This window comes from Schistocerca americana, chromosome 2 (assembly GCF_021461395.2).
Source record: "Schistocerca americana isolate TAMUIC-IGC-003095 chromosome 2, iqSchAmer2.1, whole genome shotgun sequence".
In the NCBI taxonomy this organism is placed as follows: domain Eukaryota; kingdom Metazoa; phylum Arthropoda; class Insecta; order Orthoptera; family Acrididae; genus Schistocerca; species Schistocerca americana.
Window position 1 is genome coordinate 542,498,032 of NC_060120.1, and position 19,102 is coordinate 542,517,133.

A 19,102-nucleotide genomic window follows, 5' to 3' on the forward strand; every position below is an offset into this window, starting at 1 on the left:
AAGTGCTGTGACAAGCTGTGTGAGTGATTCGATATACTACTGGAGCCCACTGATAAGGTGGGCCGCGTACCTGGAGTAGTTGGAGGGCACGAAGCCGAGGAAGGCGGGCTGGCGCAGGTCTAGGAACTGGTGCGTGCCGTGCGACTGGCCGGCCGCCTCTTGCCCGGCGTCGACGCGCAGCGCGGCGTCGCGGTGGTAGCGGCGCGCCACGGCGCGGTGCCACTCGCCGTCCGACACGCGCTCGCCGCTCTCCAGCACCAGCGGGCCGTTGCCCACGTTCAGCCGGAACTGCACGCGCCTGCAACACGGCGCAGCCACACACACACTCACTCACCCGCACTCTTACTTCGCACTCGCACCGAAGCGCCAAAGGAACTGCTATAGGCATGCGTATTCAAATACAAACATGTAAACAGGCAGAATACGGCACTGTGGTCGGCAACGCCCATGTACAGAAGGTAACAAGTGTCTTGCGCAGTTGTTAGATCGGTTACAGCTGCTACAATCTCAGGTTATCAAGATTTAAGCGAGTTTGAACGTGATGTTATAGTCGGCGCACGAGCGATGGGACACAGCATCTCCGAGGTAGCGATGAAGCTAGGATTTTCCGGTACGACCATTTCATGCGTGTTCCCTGAATATCAGGAATCCGGTAAAACGTCAAATTACCGACGTCGCTGCGGCCAGAAGAAGATACTACAAGAACGGGACCAACGGCGACTGAAGAGAATCGTTAAAAGTGACAGAAGTGCAACCCTTCCGCAAACTGCTGCAGATTTCAGTGCTGGGTCATCAACAAATGTCAGCGTGCGAACCATTCAACGAATCATCATCGCTATCCGCTTTCGGACCCGAAGGCCCAATCATCTACCTCTGATGACTGCACGACACAAAGCTTTACGTCTCGCTAGGCCCCTCAACACCGATATTGGACCGTTCATGACTCGAAATCTGTTGCCTGATCGGGCGAATCTTATTTCAAATTGTATCGAGAAAATGGACGTGTACGTGTATGGAGACAACCTCGTGAATCCACGGACCCTGCATGTCAGCATGGGACTGTTCAAGGTGGTGGAGGCTCTGTAACGGTGTGGGGCGTATACAGTTGGAGTCATATGGGTCACCTGATATGTCTAGATACTACTCTGACAGGTGACACATACGTAAGCATCCTGTGTGATCAATTCCATCCATTCATGTCCATTGTGCATTCCGACGGACTTGGACAATTCGAGCAGGACAATGCGACACACCACACGTCCAGAATTGCTACAGAGTGGCTCCAGAAACACTCTTCAGAGTTTAAAAACTTCCGCTGATCACCGAACTCCCCAGACATCAATATTATTGAGAATATCTGGGATGTCTTATAACGTCCTATTCAGAAGAGATCTCCACCCTTCGTACTCTTACTGATTTATGGACAGCCCTGCAGGATTCATGGTGTCAATTCCCTGTGCCACTACTTCAGACATTAGCCGAGTTCACGCCACGTCGTGTTGCGGCACTTGGGGCCGTACACGATATTAGGCAGGTGTACCAGTTTCTTTGGCTCTTCAGATTATTACGGCTTCTTTTCCTCTTCGCTAGGTTTTGATCCTTTCTTTGTTTTGTACTTAATACAGAGGACGTCTTTATTCATTTAATGTAGAAGGGGCGACCAAAAAGTTTCCGTCTGAGTGCGTTGCTACAACACGTATGCTATGTAGTGCGACTCCGATGAATGTACGCAGTGTGATCCACAGCTAACAGCACACACTTCGTGGGTTCGTCAATCAAGTGTTTGGTGCCTGCTTCGAGGACAGCCTTCTTACCTGCAGAAGGTACAGGATCTGACACCCGTAAACCTCCGATCAGAGAAAACTAATCGTTCGTTACCCCTTATCTTCGCAGCTTCTCGGTGTGAATCACAGAGCAGGAAGTTTCCACTTCATTTTTGGCTAACCTGATGAAATGGGCGGATCTTATTACACCGGCATCTTCGTCTTACAGCAGCCTGCGCAGCCTGTGTACGGGACAGAGCTATCTTCCTTCATCCCCTTGCTACCCACCGCCAGAGCTAGCTTCACGGATAGAATTTGTTTTCCTTAGTTGAAGAATTTAATTTTTTACCCTTTTCCTTTGTATATCTACATCTGTATCTATATGGAGGAGGTATTCTGATGCATTATCTGTTCCCACGTACCCTCATTTTTCGTTCGCGAATGGCGCATAATGATTGTCAGTAAACCTCATCATTAGCTTTAATTTATGTGTGATCGTTTCACTAGACATATGTGGAAGAAAGTAATATGTTGGCCAACTCTTGGCGGAAAGTACTCTTCCGTAATAGCAAACCTCACGTTATGTACAACGCCGCTCTTGCACAGTCTACCACTGGAGTTTATTGAACACCTCTATAACTCTCTAGCGCCGGCTAAACCATCCCGTGACGAAACACGCCGCTTTTCGTTGGATCTTCTCTATTTCTTCTCTTAATCCGGCCTGGCAAGGTTCGTTACTCTTAGGTATTCTAAGGTAGGTACTGTTTCTACTGATTTGTTGGCATTACTGTACACTAACAGTATTATCCGCAATTACAGGGTCACCTGCCTGTCACTGCAAAAATCAACTATCCTTAGTGTTTACAATATACCAAAACTGGTGACCCCCTATGAGACGTCATACCCATTTTCTCTGGTATTTCGGCAGGTATCTGCAACTTCGTTTTTGCAATGTGTAACTGGAGTCACCCCAAACAGAGGCTGATCATCACATATTTAGCGCGACGTCCAGTGTCGACGGAAAACGCTGGTTTGTTTCCCGTTACAAATCTTACGTGCCTATTAGATAGCGCGCTCACAAATTATTATGATATTCGTTGACTGATATGTACTAGGAGGGCCAGTAAAGCACGACGAATACCCAATATTCCAGCAGCGACGGCACCGCTCATGCCCGCGATGACTGCTGCTGCCATACAGCAGCGCTGCTCGGATTCTTTACTGCAATAAATACGCCATCACAATAGTCGTATAATCTGTACAGGTGACGTAATTCCAATCCGAATTCAGGACTTCACAGCTGTTCACTTCAGGTATTAACCAATTTTCTGTTCCTAATGATATCTATGCATCATTATCTTTAATAAAGGATACTACTGATACCTTACTATGGGTACTCCAGCAGTTTAGAAATGTTATATTAATCTTTTCTATTTCCGATCTGCGAGGAGAATTGCTCTCTGAGAATAATGTCGCTGATTAACCTTCGGTTTCGGCAGGGTGTTCATCACTAACCCCAACGTGAAGCACTGATCTAAAAAATACCACGTGCACGCGACAGGTACTCCGCTACCCTATTAACCGGTTCCTATATGTAGTACACACCTGACCTATTTAGGAGGGAGAGGGCGGGGCTACAATTCCACGTCCTATATCGGAAGTCGAATTGGCATACGATATCGTCGCAGAATCGGCTGAGCCTCTGATTTAGGCCTTACGCTCGGCTTTAAACCAGAGGATTGCTGTCGCTCTGATTACGATGCTACAGAGAGTGAGTCAGATTGGAATACGATGGACATGAGATGAGACCAGGCAACGCTGAAGTTAAAAATATTTCTCCAAGGAGATATACGCAAATACAGTAAAACAATGTGACATGCAGGGAATATTATGATATTGGACTTTTCTTTAACTTGCCTCGGCGTCGGATATTAGCTGCTTTCACAAACTCAGCCAATTACCATTAGGTACCAAGGATAGCCTCAGAATGCATAAGGCAGGCATCATTCGTGCCGACATGAGTCACGGTTTGCAGTCGATCTCACCCAGCGCGTTGAGCAGCCACCGGCAAACACATCCAGTGCATACCGGCCTTCTTTCCCGTCTCCCAGCTATTTTCCTGAGGGAGTCCATTACCGCCTAATGTTGGAGTCCCCAGTAACTAGTATACCCGCCCTCTACACTCGTCCAGACATGGCAGTAAAATCAGCCACTAGCCCACCAGGAGAGGCATCCCATGCTAAACCCTAGAACTGCTTTGCTGTTAATCTCTATTCTTCTCTGAATGGCAAGCGTCTTAGCCATTGCAGTTGTTCTCCACGTCCACGTGACCATTTTAATATGGTGTAATGACAAAAAGCGTTCAAAAAAATTATATTTTAGCGTACTATGTGCAAAGAAACCAGCGCTTCGAACGCCACCAATATCTCTGCCGTCACATCACAAAAGGTCATTAATACGTTGAACATGAGATGACACCAGACACCCCTACAGCTACAAACGTTTCTCCATGCAGATATACGTAATTACAGGGTTGGGTTGGATTATTTTGGGGAAGGAGACCAGACAGCGAGGTCATCGGTCTCATCGGATTAGGGAAGGACGGGGAAGGAAGTCGGCCGTGCCCTTTGAAAGGAACCATCCCGGCATTTGCCTGGAGCGATTTAGGGAAATCACGGAAAACCTAAATCAGGATGGCCGGACGCGGGATTGAACCGTCGTCCTCCCGTAATTACAGGGAAACAACTCGATGTATAGGGAATAATGTGATACTGGATTGTTTTAAACAGCGAAAAGCCACCCAACTGCATTTCTGCTTAGCCGCTGTCTTTGTCTACGTAAGAACAAAATAATCTGTCAGTTTCACTGTCGTCGTAGTTACAAGAGTGTATGCACTAGAAGGATGCAAGTGGCTCGTGGAAGTCCGCTCCATGCCGCTTATGAGAATGACAGAGAAATCAACAACCGAAGAAATGCTGCCACTTAGTCAGTACGAAATCAGTTTGGTGATTTATGCGCGGTTCGCTCAGAACAGCTGCCGGTACTCACCCATTAACGACGGCCAGCGACACGTAGTCTCCCGTGCCGTCGTCCTCCTGCTGCGTGTACAGGATGATGCCGTTGCTCTCGTACGTCTTGAACTCCACCTCGATGCTCAGCTTGTTGTACGCCTCCAGCGCTTTCAGTCGCATGTATGAGTTTCCGTCGAAGGCCGGAATGTCCTCAGCTAGATCAAGAAGAATTCAATAGAAGCTACCTCTGGAAAGTCTACTTACTTCTCGTGTGCTCGTTCATATACAAAAAGTGTGTTATCTGTTGCAAACAGTTCAAACAAGACAAATGCAGACATCAGAAGATCGGCATAGATACCTGAAAACTATTATGAACTTAATCAAGTAGAAATTTTATGAAACTAGGACCGTTTGTACATTTTTTCTCATAAACTGCAAATGTTAAGGTACTACTGTTTTGCTTTATGCGAAGGAGCTGGACGGGTATTACAGAGAACTGGCGTAATTTTTCAGATTTTTTACTGGCCTTATGCTGCTCTTTAGGGTCCGTACTAGATGAGTACCTCCTTGTGGTAAATTTGGAAGTTGTTTTTGACGCCCAATACCCTTACAGCCGCCAAAAACGCGTCTATGCCTAAATGGTGGGATAGTCGAGTGCGTCGTCCTTTTCAGTGTCATTCCAGCTATTTCCTTTGTCTTTTAATGTTTCAGTGTCTATGTGTTGCATTTTTGAGGCCATCTGTTCTAAACCGGTGACTATACTGCACGAAAGCTACAAACAGTGGGAGATTTTGTCGCCAAATGCTAAGAAATTTTAATTATTCTAGGGGATTTTATCGGACTGAGACGTTGTTTCTGCATGAATATCCAGTAACAAAACTTGCTACCATCTTGAGGCGACTTCTGAGGAAGCCAGTACCGTCCTCCTCAGACGTCGGCGCCGTCGTGGGGTTCAGGGGCCGGCTGCCTACAAGGGAAGGATACGCCCAACAAGTCACCCATTTTGTTCAGTTTTAGCACGATTGTAGAACACATTCGGATATAGCGAACAAAGCTCTATTACGATGTCCTTCTCAAACGTTATCGGGGAATGCTTCATAAGACGGCTTGCCGTGAAGGGCAACAAAATGAGATGCAGAACATCGTCGAAGTACCATTGTGCTGTAAGTGTGCACGGATGAATGGATATGCCACCACAGACCACCACTCATGGTTAGCTCGCCATATAGTGGGCAACACTCAGGTTGGTGTCCAGCCACTGGTTCAAAATGGTTCAAATGGCTCTGAACACAATGGGACTTAACATCTGAGGTCATCAGTCCCTTAGAACTTAGATCTACTTAAACCTAACTAACCTAAGGACATCACGCACATCCATGCCTGAGGCAGGATTCGAACCTGCGACCGTAGCAGCAGCGCGGTTCCGGACTGAAGCGCCTAGAACCGCTACCGCTCGGCCACAGCGGCCGGCTAATGCGCTATTCACTTCTTCAATTTGTGAAGCTCTTTCTCTTGAATAAATCGTACAATTTCTCTTAAATTGTAATCATTTGTTTCCCTGTACATGTACATCATATCTACCGATTTCCGTCCCATTCGGATAATTTCTTCGTGTGGTGTTGTTTTCATTGTGTTAGAGTGTATTTGCCCCTCTATAACAATTCATATTTGTTCGGATAATAATTAATAGTAATATTAATGATAATCACAGTGGTACGTTATTGAAACTAAATAATCGGCGTATAATGAGGTATCGTGATTAACGTTTCTTTATCCATACATTCGTGTGCACAGTGGAGTTATACCATACTACACCTGCTTTGAATAACGTACACTATGTTTATGTTGTTACGGCAGCAGCAATAGCAGCCGTCTGCTATTCATGGAATTGGCCGGCGTTGACTGCTTTCCTCCTGTTGCGTGCTGGACTTCTTTTTAGCCGTTAGCACCACTTTTAACATTTATCCTAAGATTTGAAGAGGATAAACTGACATGACTCCAACAGAGCGTGTACTGACTTCCAGTCTGACGCCTTAGCCGATTGTGCTAACGCCGCTGCTCGACGTCAAGCGCTCTCGTGCGGTTTTCGACGGATTTGAAAAACGTTGAACTTCCATTGCCCAAAAATTATTAAAAAGTGAATCGTAATAGAGCAATATTCTTTACATCTATATTTGAGCTACAATTATGCCAAAGATGAGCGCATCGGTGACTCCTCGGATGTATGCTTCCCCTGTCGGTTGCAGTGGTGCCGTCACGTAGTTCATATCGCGCGCCCTGTGCTGCGCAGTCGGCAAAAGGCAACAGTGGGAGTCCCAGCTTCGCTAAGGAAGGAACCTGCTGTTTATGTTTTGTGACGTTTTTGACCGTCCCACCTCTCTTCAGTTGTGCGTATTGCCTCGCCAATGTACGCTTCAAAGACAAGTTACGTTTCTTGAGCCTAATGACGTCCATGTCTTAGAAGATGAGCGGAACACTCTCTTCGTGTTGCGTCGTCGTAGGATCCTACCGATCTTGTTTGTGGCGTCGCCCGCGTACGGAATGTACCCTAAATGTTGCCTTTGCGTATCCTGATCGTCTTGCATTCATGCTGGAGCTGGCAGCTGCAAAGCACGCTGCATTTTCTGGCACGTGTTTTCATGTTGCATTTAATCATGCTGATAAGCTGTCTCCCTTGCCATGGTGTGAGTTCTGATGGTACACTACTGGCCATTAAAATTGCTACACCAAGAAGAAATGCAGATAATAAACGGGTATTCATTGGACAAATATATTATACTAGAACTGACACGTGATTGCATTTTCACGCAATTTGGGTGCATAGATTCTGAGAAATCAGTACCCAGAACAACCACCTCTAGCCGTAATAACGGCCTTGATACGCCTGGGCATTGAGTCAAACAGAGCTTGGATGGCGTGTACAGGTACAGCTGTCCATGCAGCTTTAACACGATACCACAGTTCATCAAGAGTAGTGACTGGCGTATTGTGACGAGCCAGTTGCTCGGCCACCACTGACCAGACATTTTCAATTGGTGAGAGATCTGGAGCATGTGATGGCCAGGGCAGCAGTCGAACATTTTCTGTATCCAGAAAGGCCCGTACAGGACCTGCAATATGCGGTCGTGCATCATCCTGCTGAAATGTAGGGTTTCGCAGGGATCGAATGAAGGGTAGAGCCACGGGTCGTAACACATCTGAAATGTAACGTCCACTGTTCATAGTGCCGTCAGTGCGAACAAGAGGTGACCGAGACGCGTAACCAACGGCACCCGTTACCATCACGCCGGGTGATACGCCAGTATGGCGATGACGAATACACGCTTCCAATGTGCGTTTACCGCGATGTCGCCAAACACGGATGCGACCATCATGATGCTGTAAACAGAACCTGGATTTATCCGAAAAAATTACGTTTTGCCATTTGTGCAGCCAGGTTCGTCGTTGAGTACACCATCGCAGACGCTCCTGACTGTGATGCATCGTCAAGGGTAACCGCAGCCATGGTCTCCGAGCTGATAGTCCATGCTGCTGCAAACGTCGTCGAACTGTTCGTGCAGATGGTTGTTGTCTTGCAAACGTCCCCATCTGTTGACTCAGGGATCGAGACGTGGCTGCACGATCCGTTACAGCCATGCAGATAAGATGTCTGTCATCTCGACTGCTAGTGATACGAGGCCGTTGGGATCCAGCACGGCGTTCCGTATTACCCTCCTGAACCCACCGATTCCATATTCTGCTAATAGTCATTGGATCTCGACCAGCGCGAGCAGCAATGTCGCGATACGATAAACCGCAATCGTGATAGGCTACAATCCGTCCTTTATCAAAGTCGGAAACTTGATGGTACGTATCTCTCCACTTTAGACGAGGCATCTCAACAACGTTTCACCAGGCAACGCCGGTCAACTGCTGTTTGTGTATGAGAAATCGGTTGAAAACTTTCCTCATGTCAGCACGTTGTAGGTGTCGCCACCGGCACCAGCCATGTATGAATGCTCTGAAAAGCTAACCATTTTCATTTCACAGCATCTTCATCCTGTCGGTTAAATTTCGCGTCTGTAGCACGTCATCTTCATGGTGTAGCAATTTTAATGGCCAGTAGTGTAATTGGATAAAATACTCCTGGCCCTTAATATTGCAACGTCATGAAGGCGGAGTGCAAGAAAAGTGGAACTGACGTGATATACACTTCATGCTTGGATATGCAAATGTTTAGCATTTAGCTCCACCGCTAGAAGTATGTACAGGTCTATTTCAAAAAGAAGGAACAGAGAAGCAGCTGGTCTCTCGTTATCGTCTTCGCAAGTTCAACAATGCAGTGTCGCAGATTTCAAGAGTGTCAGGTGTAGGGGGCGGGAGTAAAAACGCGGTCTTTTACGTAAGAGATAAAAGTCACTAGGATGAGATCTGAAGACTTGGGGGGGGGGGGCGGGGGAGGGTGTGCACCGGCGCTGAGATTCATCTTCTGCTCCTCCTCTTTCAATCCAATGTCCCAAATCAATCTCACACCTTGTGACTTTTATCTGTGGGGTTACATAAAAGACCGTGTTTTAATCCCCCCTACTCCTGCCACTCTTGAAATCTGCCTCACAGCATTGTTGAAGCTGTGAAGTAGATAACGAGAGATCAGCTGCTTCTTTTGTGGCAGGAAATGAACAACCGTTTTGATATTTATCGTGTAACACATGGTGCTCACCCTCAATCCATAAAAATTTGAACTTTTCTGTTTCCAGGAACGTTTGAGTTGTGTTTCTATCTTCTGTAGTTTTGAAGAAATAAATGTTTGAAATCTATTCCTTCTTTTTGAATAGCCCTGTACGTAAGGAAAGTTTACATAGCATTCATAAATCACTTCTGAAAGTCGGTTGTTTGTGAGAGGAACGTATTATGTCTCTTGCGAGAAGAACAGTCGGCTACCAGTACGTGTCGGAATTTCACAAGGGTAGGATCGTAGCCTATCTAGACTGCAGCTTATCGACCATAGATATTACAACTCGCATTAGTTGGGATCCTACGACTTTCAAGCGACTATAGAATCTATGGGTTCAGGATGGCCATACTCACCACTAAGGAAGATCTCAACTTCCACATCCTGCTTGTGCCAGAGTGAACAGACATCTTGCTCATTGAACCTTACAGGACAATAGCCATGTGACTCACCTTGAGTTAAAAACTGGACTTGATTGTAGCAGGACAGGTGCCCACACTGAGAGGGCGACAGCTGCTGAAACAGGACGCACTGCCACCACGGCGACCATTGTTTCGGCCTCCCGTGACCCGACAGCAGAGAAAGACACGCCAGTAGTGGTGCGCCCAGTGACAACACTGGACACAGTGTGCCAACAATTGGTTTTTTAGATGAGTTGTGGTTCTGCGTATAAACCACGATGGAAGTTTCCGTGTGTAAAATCTCTAAGAAGAATAAACGTTGCCAAATTGCATTCGTCATCGCCACACGGGTCCTGCATCTGGCATGATGGTATAGTGTGCCATTGGATACATAAAACCATCATTTCTGTTTGTCACAGCCGGACATTTGGATGGCAGTGCTAAGCCCGGTGGATGTGCCCTTCTTTGAGGTCTCCATGACGTTATCTCTCAACGACGTAATGCAGGATTGCGTTTTGCCTGTCCTTTCCTGACCTGTTTCGATTCAGAGGGTGTTCCAGTCTTACCCTGAACAGCAGGGCTTCCATTACGCTCACCCATTGAAAATATCTCGTCTTGGATTGTCGAGAGAGCAACCACTCGCTCGCCACTGCTACTGTTGAACTATGGCACATAGCTGAATCAGTATCTGTCAGCCAAGCTCAGTTTGAGTTTACGCCCAGCTGGGTTAGAGCCTTGTTGCTGCAACAGGTGGCAACTAATAGTTTATTCCTGTACTCCTCCTGTTGTCAAAACACAATAAATGTGAGTCTCCCGTCGCGTATCTCTGCCTATATGTTGTAGTTAATCTCAGGAGGTAGTAGTACAGGGATTTTGATACGATTTTCATTAACAGATAGACTGACTCACGAGCAAGGGCAGTGGATGTAAGTTATTGTTGATAGTAATGATGAGAGTAATATGTGTGTTGTTAAAGGTTCCATGTTTAATTGGTATCTGGAATGACATCTCGTGGTAATGATGAGAGCTACAAGCTGGTCAGCTAGAGAGGATGCGATAACTGGCGGGAAAAGCAATAAGGCGCTACCGCAGCTGCTGAGAGCAGCTAAGTTTGTCTATTACTATACGTATTATAATTTAAAGTCCCCCAACACGTTTTTCTGTCTGTATGTGCAGGCTAATCTCAGGAATTACAGTAGGCAATTTGATTCATTTTTCGTCAGTAGGCCTAAACTCATTCACGAGAAACGTTTGTATTAGGGCAGTCAGATGAAAACGAGACATATGTAAAAAAGTAAATAAACTTCAATATAATCTTCTCGGTTTACAGGCTGCATCACTTCGAATAAAATACTCGAGCTTTCGACAGCTGCCATCAGGAGTTAAAACAACTGACTGCCGGGACTAGCACGTTGTTCTGCTTATACAGGGTGGTCCACTGATCGTGACCGGGCCAAATATCTCACGAAATAAGCGTCAAACGACAAAACTACAAAGAACGAAACTCGTCTAACTTGAAGGAGCTGGACTGCCGCAGGTGCAGAAGGCAAGTTGGACAGCTCCTGGCAGCCCCGTCAGATGGCGCGAAGGGCTGGAGCCACGCTTGAATCTACCGCTCTGTCTTAGCCTCTGCTTTCGCTCAACGTCCAAAACCTGACCATACGCCCCACTAAATATGTACCCCTCGTCTGTGTTAAATCTGTTAATATTTATTATAATTCTGACTGTTTCTTTTACAACATAATGCCAATATGATGGGTGATGTTTGAACTTCCGCATTTGCAAATTATATTTCATGTCCGTTTTCTAGGCAACGTGCCGCTACGGCCGACTTCTCTTTGTTTAATATGTCGTGAGTGCTCTCTACAACGCTCAGCAATAGTGCGAATAGTTTGACATACGTAAATCCTACTGTATTCACAGGGGACGCCATAGACACCGTGCCAGCCCCAGAGTTATTGATTTTAATTCCTGATGGCAATGGCAGAGACAGCTATCGAAAGCTCGACTGTTTTATTTGAAGTGATGTGTCTTCTAAACCGAGAAGATTTTATTGAAGCATACCACCGCGAAAGACTTCGAAGAGTAAGTAAACTGCTTATTATTTCAAAAGTAATCGCGGTAACTGTTAGTACATTTACCCCACTGTGAATCAAGACAATGCCTTCATGAAAAAAGTTTGCTGTTGCCTACAGAACCACGATTGTAGCTAGGCGTGCATGTCTTCATCGCAAGCAAATCGACGGCCACGAATGTCGTTCTCCAGGGCTCCAGAAACAGGGAAATATCATGGGGAGAGATCGGGCATAAATGCAGGACGTGTAAGAGCTTTCCAGCAAAACGTCTACAGCATAGGGCGGGCCCACATGTGCCAAGATTGTTTCGAGGGCGCTGCAGAAGTTTCGCTAGGAAGGCCTCATACAGCCTCCACACAGTGCCGATCTCTCCCCATGCGGTTTCCACGCCTTTGGAGACTTGAAAAAAAGACATTCGTGGCCGTCGATTTGATTCGGACGGAGAGTTACACGCATGGGTAAAATCATGGTTCCGTAGTGAGACCGAACCCTCACGATTTTAATAAATTAAATTTGAGTTTTCAAGTGGCAACAAATTGCGAACAGTCTCCTCAAGTTTCTTATTTGACATTTATTACAAAACTGATATTTTTGTGACCAGTTAGTCTTATAATTGTCTGTTGTATATGTAAATATCGTCTAAATGCACCAAGTGTACTCAAAAATTTTATACTGTATTACGAAAGCTGAAGTCCCACGTCATCGGCAGCTGCGGGCGAAATTCGACGTTGTACCTGCCGTCTGCATGGCTGTGGCACATGACCTTACCCGTAGCGAAGAGTAATTTTTACCCTTCTCGAAGGTTATCAACGAACGCAAATAAACACCCTGTCACTCACTAGAGTATTTGCATTGTATTTACGAGATGTGTGAGAAAAGTAATTAGATTTATTTTTCTATCTACCAAAGTTTTTATATTTTTTTCAAACAACAGCGTTGTCCGCTTCAAAGTAGTTCCCCTCGGCAGCTGAACACTGGCGGAGTCGTTGTTCCCAGTCTTGGTAACAGCGCTGAAAGATTTCCACTAGTAGAGTCTTCATTCAACATGTTGGTCACATTCTTCTGAATGTTCGGCAGAGTCCCAAAATGAAGTCCTTTTAAGACATTTTTCAACTTCAGAAAATAAAAAAGACACGAGGGCTCAGATCATGTGAATAGGGCGGCTATGGAACAACAGGAGTGCCATTTAAGGTCAAAAATTCCGTGATAGAGGCGGCCATGTGATATGGAGCGTTGTCGTGACGCAGCATCCACTTGTCTGCAATGTCCAGTCCCACTCGTTTCACCCTTTTCGTGAGCCTTTCGAGGAGATCTTTGTAAAACATTCTGTTGACAGTTTGTCCTGGAGGAACAAATTCGATTTGATCTCACAAGAGCACACACACGTTCGGCGTTTCCGTCAGTTTTTGAAGTTGAAGGTCTTCCTGCAAGAGGTTCGTCTTCAACATGTTCTCGGCCTTTCAAAAATGATTTGTGGCTGCGAAAAACCTGTGCTCTTGATAAGAAATGTTCCCCGTAGGCCTGTTTCAACTTTTCAAAGGTCACATTCGCGTATTCCCCAATTTAATACAAAACTTGATGCCATAACGTTGCTCTAAATTCCGCTGTTCCATTTTCAAACACGTAACAAAATCACAACTTCACTGATGGAGCTCTCAAAAATTACGTGATGGCTGAACGGAGCTGAAACTCGGACTGAGCATACAGAAGGGATGAACACACCGGTCAACACAAGTAGAACGATACAGCTTTGCCAGATCGCTCGCAATGTTGTCTGTCTCATTACCTTTTCCACATCGTATTTGAGTAAATAACGTTATTGTTATCACCTTTCTTTATGAACTGAACCGTGTGCGCACCAAACTGACTTTTGTTGAACAATTCCGAAGTAACTGATTGTTGCAGGGCCTCGATCTTAAAATGCTTCCTCTATTACAAAAACACTTCCTCAATCATAGCACTGCCTATCTTCAGCATCATTTTGATACTGTGAATACATCCATCCATTGAACAGCTACTGTTGCAGGAGCAAGAGATGATTGTGTCTTACCTTATGAAATCCTCTGAGACAAATATTGTGGCTAGGTTCTTATGGTCGCAAAGCTCTGAAGGAGCTCCTTTAATTTTATTTGATTTTGAAATTTACTGTGAACTTAAAAGCAAATTTCGTAACTGTGATTTATACTCAGAACTCTGCAATGGAAGCAAGCCACACTCACTGTACGCCACGCTGTGACAGCCATCTTTAAACTGTTTTACGTAATGAATTACTGAAAATTATTAACTGGCCTGTGCACTTTAAATTAGCAAAATTTACTGCAGAAAATGGAAGCGTACCATAGAGCTTAAATTTAACCAGTCTGGATGATCTGCACAGTTAGCATTGTATTCTGAAGAACTAAATTCTGAACATATTATTACGATTATTACGATTTTAAAAATCGTTACTTTATACAAGTTATTATTTGTAGTAAATGACAAAGGGTTTAGCTATATAATAGTGATGGAATGATTATATAAAAGTCTGATCACTGTTACTGATATAATGTATTGTTCAAATTAATTTTTACTTCACTTTGACCTATCATGACTGTTACTCCATTTACAAAATTACTTTACCGAACAAAATGAAAGTCTTGCCTCGTCGCGGTTTGCGTCTTCGGAACAGTGGTTTACAATGATCTCAAACAGTTTCTTAACGTGTCTCATAAATTAATAGGCGCCAAGCAAAGTAGTGCTTCCCAGCGCCGTTGTTCTAGCGGTAGCCTTGGCTCACAGATTTTCACAGTGTCGTAAGTCGGGAAGTTCTTGCGTCCACGACTTAATGATTTCAGAGACGACTTAATAGCGGGTAAGTGAACAGCCTCACCACTTTGATGAAGACTGGACGCAATTTTTAATACCACAAAGCGTCTACGCCGTTCAAGGCCTCGCCAATGTCTGTGTTCGCTCTCCTGTTGCACACGTCGACACAGAGCATATCCAGCCAATCGTCCAATCCATTTTATTTTCGCGGTATTAATTTTACTTTTAATTGACTCACTGTCTAAACACTTTGAGTAGAGCAGTGGCTTACACTTAAAGAAATAGATATTACACGTTTTCACCACTTTAAATGAATGCACTTATAAAAATTAATAGATTTTACAACTTTACTCAGATATCTCTAGTGCCAACTTCCACACTGTGGTGTCACCGAAAGGCACCACACTTGCTAGGTTGTAGGCTTCAAATCGGCCGCGGTCCGCCAGTACACATCGGACCCGCGAGTCGCCACTGTCTACGCTAGCAGACCGAGCGCCGCCACTCAGCTGGTCTTACGAGACAAGCTAGCGTACTGGCCAGTTCTACAGCCGACTTCAATAGGAATGGTTGACTTGTTATAGCTTCAGAGATCTGCAGAGACGCTAGTTAGCATAGCCTTCAGCTAAGTCAGTAGCTACGACCTAGCCAGGCGCCACATACAGTTCATGCATTTGCCAATTGATCTATATGTGTGCAGCAATCAGCAGTATTCGCAGTTCAGTGTTTAACTGCACTTGTAAATATTATTGTACAAAGTCAAGATCTACGTTCACCGCCGATGCTGAATTAAAGCTAAGTATTTAATTGTATTCCTGTCTACTAACGTTCTAATCACCTAAGATGTTCCAGATACATCCCGTCACGTATAGTTCATTGATCCTCACGTCAGCCTACGTGATCAACGCATGAAATAATGGCCACCCCTTGTGATCAGACAAAGAGTCAAACTGCGTGACTCAGTCAGGTCACTCTTTCCCCATGGTGCCCATAGTTCCGCCTCATACATAACACACACATTGTTTTAGATTTAATCGGTCGGTGGTTGTATCGAAAGCGATTTTCAAAAAAATTATTATTGATGTGTTTGGGTGTAGTTGTTGAGTTGCAGTAGGCAACCGCAAACACTTTTCCGTATACACACTGGCCGTGTTGACTTAAAGTTCGATACACACTGCCGGAAAAAAATTACTACTCGCTTTTAGAGGTTTCTAGTTAACTCAAGATTTATTGTTGCAGCAGTGTATACTGTGTAGATGAAATGATTCCATTTACAGATCAGTAACACAAGCTGTCCAGAAGAACCAGGTATCGACCCACGCTGAAACACCCTTACTATTGCGTGATGTAATCAGCACGGTCGGCAGTGCAGACACTGACAATGGCACGCAGTCGATCGTATAAATGGCAAATAATATCCTGGGAAACGTTATGCCACGCCTGTTCGACCTATTCAAGTAGTCCTGTAAGAGTCGTTGGTTGACGAGTCGCAAGAGTAACTTCTCGTTCCACTACATTCCACACGTGCTCGATTGGAGATTGCGGATCATGTTGGCCAGGGAAGTTGCTACACGTCCCGCAGAGCGTGTTGAGTTGCAGAGGCAGTGCGTGGGCGAGCATCACCCTATTGGAACAACACAGCACCTTCCTGTTGCAAGAGAGGCAAAAGAACAAGTCTAATAACACTCTGCACTTACCAAGCGCTGGTTAGTGTCCACTCCAGGAACACCACAGGTAAATGAGAGTTGTAGCTTATAGGACCCCAGATGATGATGTTTGGTTTGTGGGGCGCTCAACTGCGAGGTTATCTGGGCCCTCTTTACTCAGTCCAATCTCGCTACGGTCATGAATGATGATGATGAAATGATGAGGACAACAGACACATAAAATCTCCGAGCGGAGAAAATCCCCAACCCGGTCGGGAATCGAGCCCGCAATCTCGTGGTAAAGAGGTAGCAACACAGCATCCGAGAGCAATGCACTCTACAAGACAGCCCTCACCAGGTGTACGTCGTACGCGCAGACAAGCATCAGTTGCACGCAGGGAGAATCTGCTTTCATCGCTGAAGACCACGGTGCGCCATTCCAAGTAATCCTGTGTCGATACTAGTCGCGTCGTGCACGTCAATGCTGTGGTGTGAGGGGGAAGACAGGCTAGATGTGTGTGTCCCCATAGACCCACTGCTAATAACTGGCTCGCAACAGTTCGTCTTGACACGTCTGGGCTCACAAGCCCTCTCATCTGTCCCTTGGTAGCTGTACGATCTGCCACTGCTGCCCTCACAATACGGCGATACTGGTGGGCGTCTGTGCTGCGTGGATGTCCAGAACCTCGTCTACAGGTGTGAGAACGTTAACGTGACGACTGATACCAGCATCGTTGCACAACTGTCACAGCACGTCCAGCGTCCAACTTGTGCAACAATTCTCCTAAGTGACCATCCTGCAACTGGGAAGGCCGCAATAATTTCATCCCTCCGAAACTCGTTCAGTTGGCTGTAGAAGCGCGAGTGCATTTACCGTGGCATGGTTGCTTTATACGTTACACCACACTCTGCCTTCTGATTGTGAGCACATTGAGTGCAATGATTGGCACTACGCTGCCTGTTGGTGGACGGCGCTGAAACCATTATCAGTACGTCTACTATCCCCCAGGTGGCATACGCCATCATTGGATCAAAATCGACGTCGTCTTTCCAGGTGTTCTAACTTTTTCCAGCAATGTACTCTTTTGTGTTAACACTTATGGTTATTACTTTTGAAATAATAATCAATTTACTTACCTTTCCATCTCTTTTTCATTTGATTGCCCTATATATATATATATATATATATATATATATATATATATATATATATATATATATATATATATATATATATATATATATAACTGGCCGTAGGTTGGTTGGTTGTTTGGGGGAAGAGACCAGACAGCGAGGTTAACGGTCTCATAGGATTAGGGAAGGATGGGGAAGGAAGTCGGCCGTGCCCTTTAAAAGGAACCATCCCGGCATTTGCCTCGAGCGATTTAGGGAAATCACGGAAAACCTAAATCAGGATGGCCGGACGCGGGATTGAACCGCCGTCCTTCCGAATGCGAGTCCAGTTGTAAGTAGGCTGTTTAGGTTTTTATATTGGTAACGCCACGTAGCGCTCTGTATGAAAGTCACTGGCTGTGCTGTGTGCAGTCTATGGCTGGTTTGCATTGTTGTTGGCCATTGTGGTGTTGGGCAGTTGGCTGTTAACAGCGCGTAGCGTTGCGCAGTTGGAGGTGAGCCGCCAGCAGTGATGGATGTGGGGAGAGAGATGGCGGAGTTTTGAAATTTGTAAGACTGTCATGAACTGCTATATATATTATGACTATTAAGGTAAATACAGTGTTTTTTCTGTATTAAATTCTTTCATTTGCTAACTATGCCTATCAGCAGTTAGTGCCTTCTGTAGTTTGAATCTTTTATTTAGCTGGCAGTAGTGGCGCTTGCTTTATTGCAGTAGTTCGAGTAACGAAGATTTTTGTGAGGTAAGTGATTTGTGAAACGTATAGGTTAATGTTAGTCAGGGCCATTCTTTTGTAGGGATTTTTGAAAGTTAGATTGCGTTGCGCTAAAAATATTGTGTGTCAGTTTAAGCACAGTCTCGTATAATTCTTCAAAAAGGGGACGTTTCACAGTGTGCTAACCACTTCGCCACCTCGCTCGGTGGCCATAGGTATTTACTGATTTACTGCTACCTGTGAGAAGACAGCCCAGGTCGTTAATACTCTATTTGGTATCCTTCCTTGAGTAGCAGTTTTATTTATTAGCAGTCTAGAAATCAATATCTAAAGCAGTAAGTCTTGCGAACGTCCATGAAAAACCGGCGATAGAACACGTCAGAACGGCCGAGAAGAATTAAAGTTACACATCGTCGAGCGGGCGTTGTAGACCAACGACTCTCTGTGTGGCATGCGGAATAAGTCTGAAAGCCGTCTCGCAACCTACAGCAGCAGAACTGTCTACAGCGCCACGGGAACCGACCTGTGAATGCTTTGTGTAACAGAGCGCGTGTACTCACGGATGCAGAGCGCGTCGGTGGCGCGCGTATAGCCGTCCGCGCAGGCGCACGCGCCCTGGCTGCAGGCGGAGTGCGGCGACGCGCAGTCGGCGTCGGCGGCGCACGGCTCGCCCAGCAGCGCCGCCCCCGCCACCCGCGCGCTCACCACCTGCGGCGGCGCCCGCACCGCCTCAGAGCGCCGGTCTGCAACCCGACGCCGCCTCATGCTCCACCACACAGCACTACTGTGCACGACAGTTACACAACAGGCTAGCGATTAAACACAGATTCGCCTACAAAGCAG

The 19,102-nt window shown here is 45.7% G+C and overlaps 1 long non-coding RNA gene across 1 annotated transcript; it reads right to left on the reverse strand.

Moving 5' to 3' along the window:
- Window positions 1–222: 222 nt before the first annotated feature.
- Window positions 223–18,870, reverse strand: LOC124591940. The gene is made up of 3 exons (XR_006977269.1): window positions 18,820–18,870; window positions 4,812–4,989; window positions 223–298 (listed from the first exon to the last, which is right to left on the reverse strand). It is a non-coding gene; the product is annotated as an uncharacterized LOC124591940 (long non-coding RNA).
- Window positions 18,871–19,102: the final 232 nt, after the last annotated feature.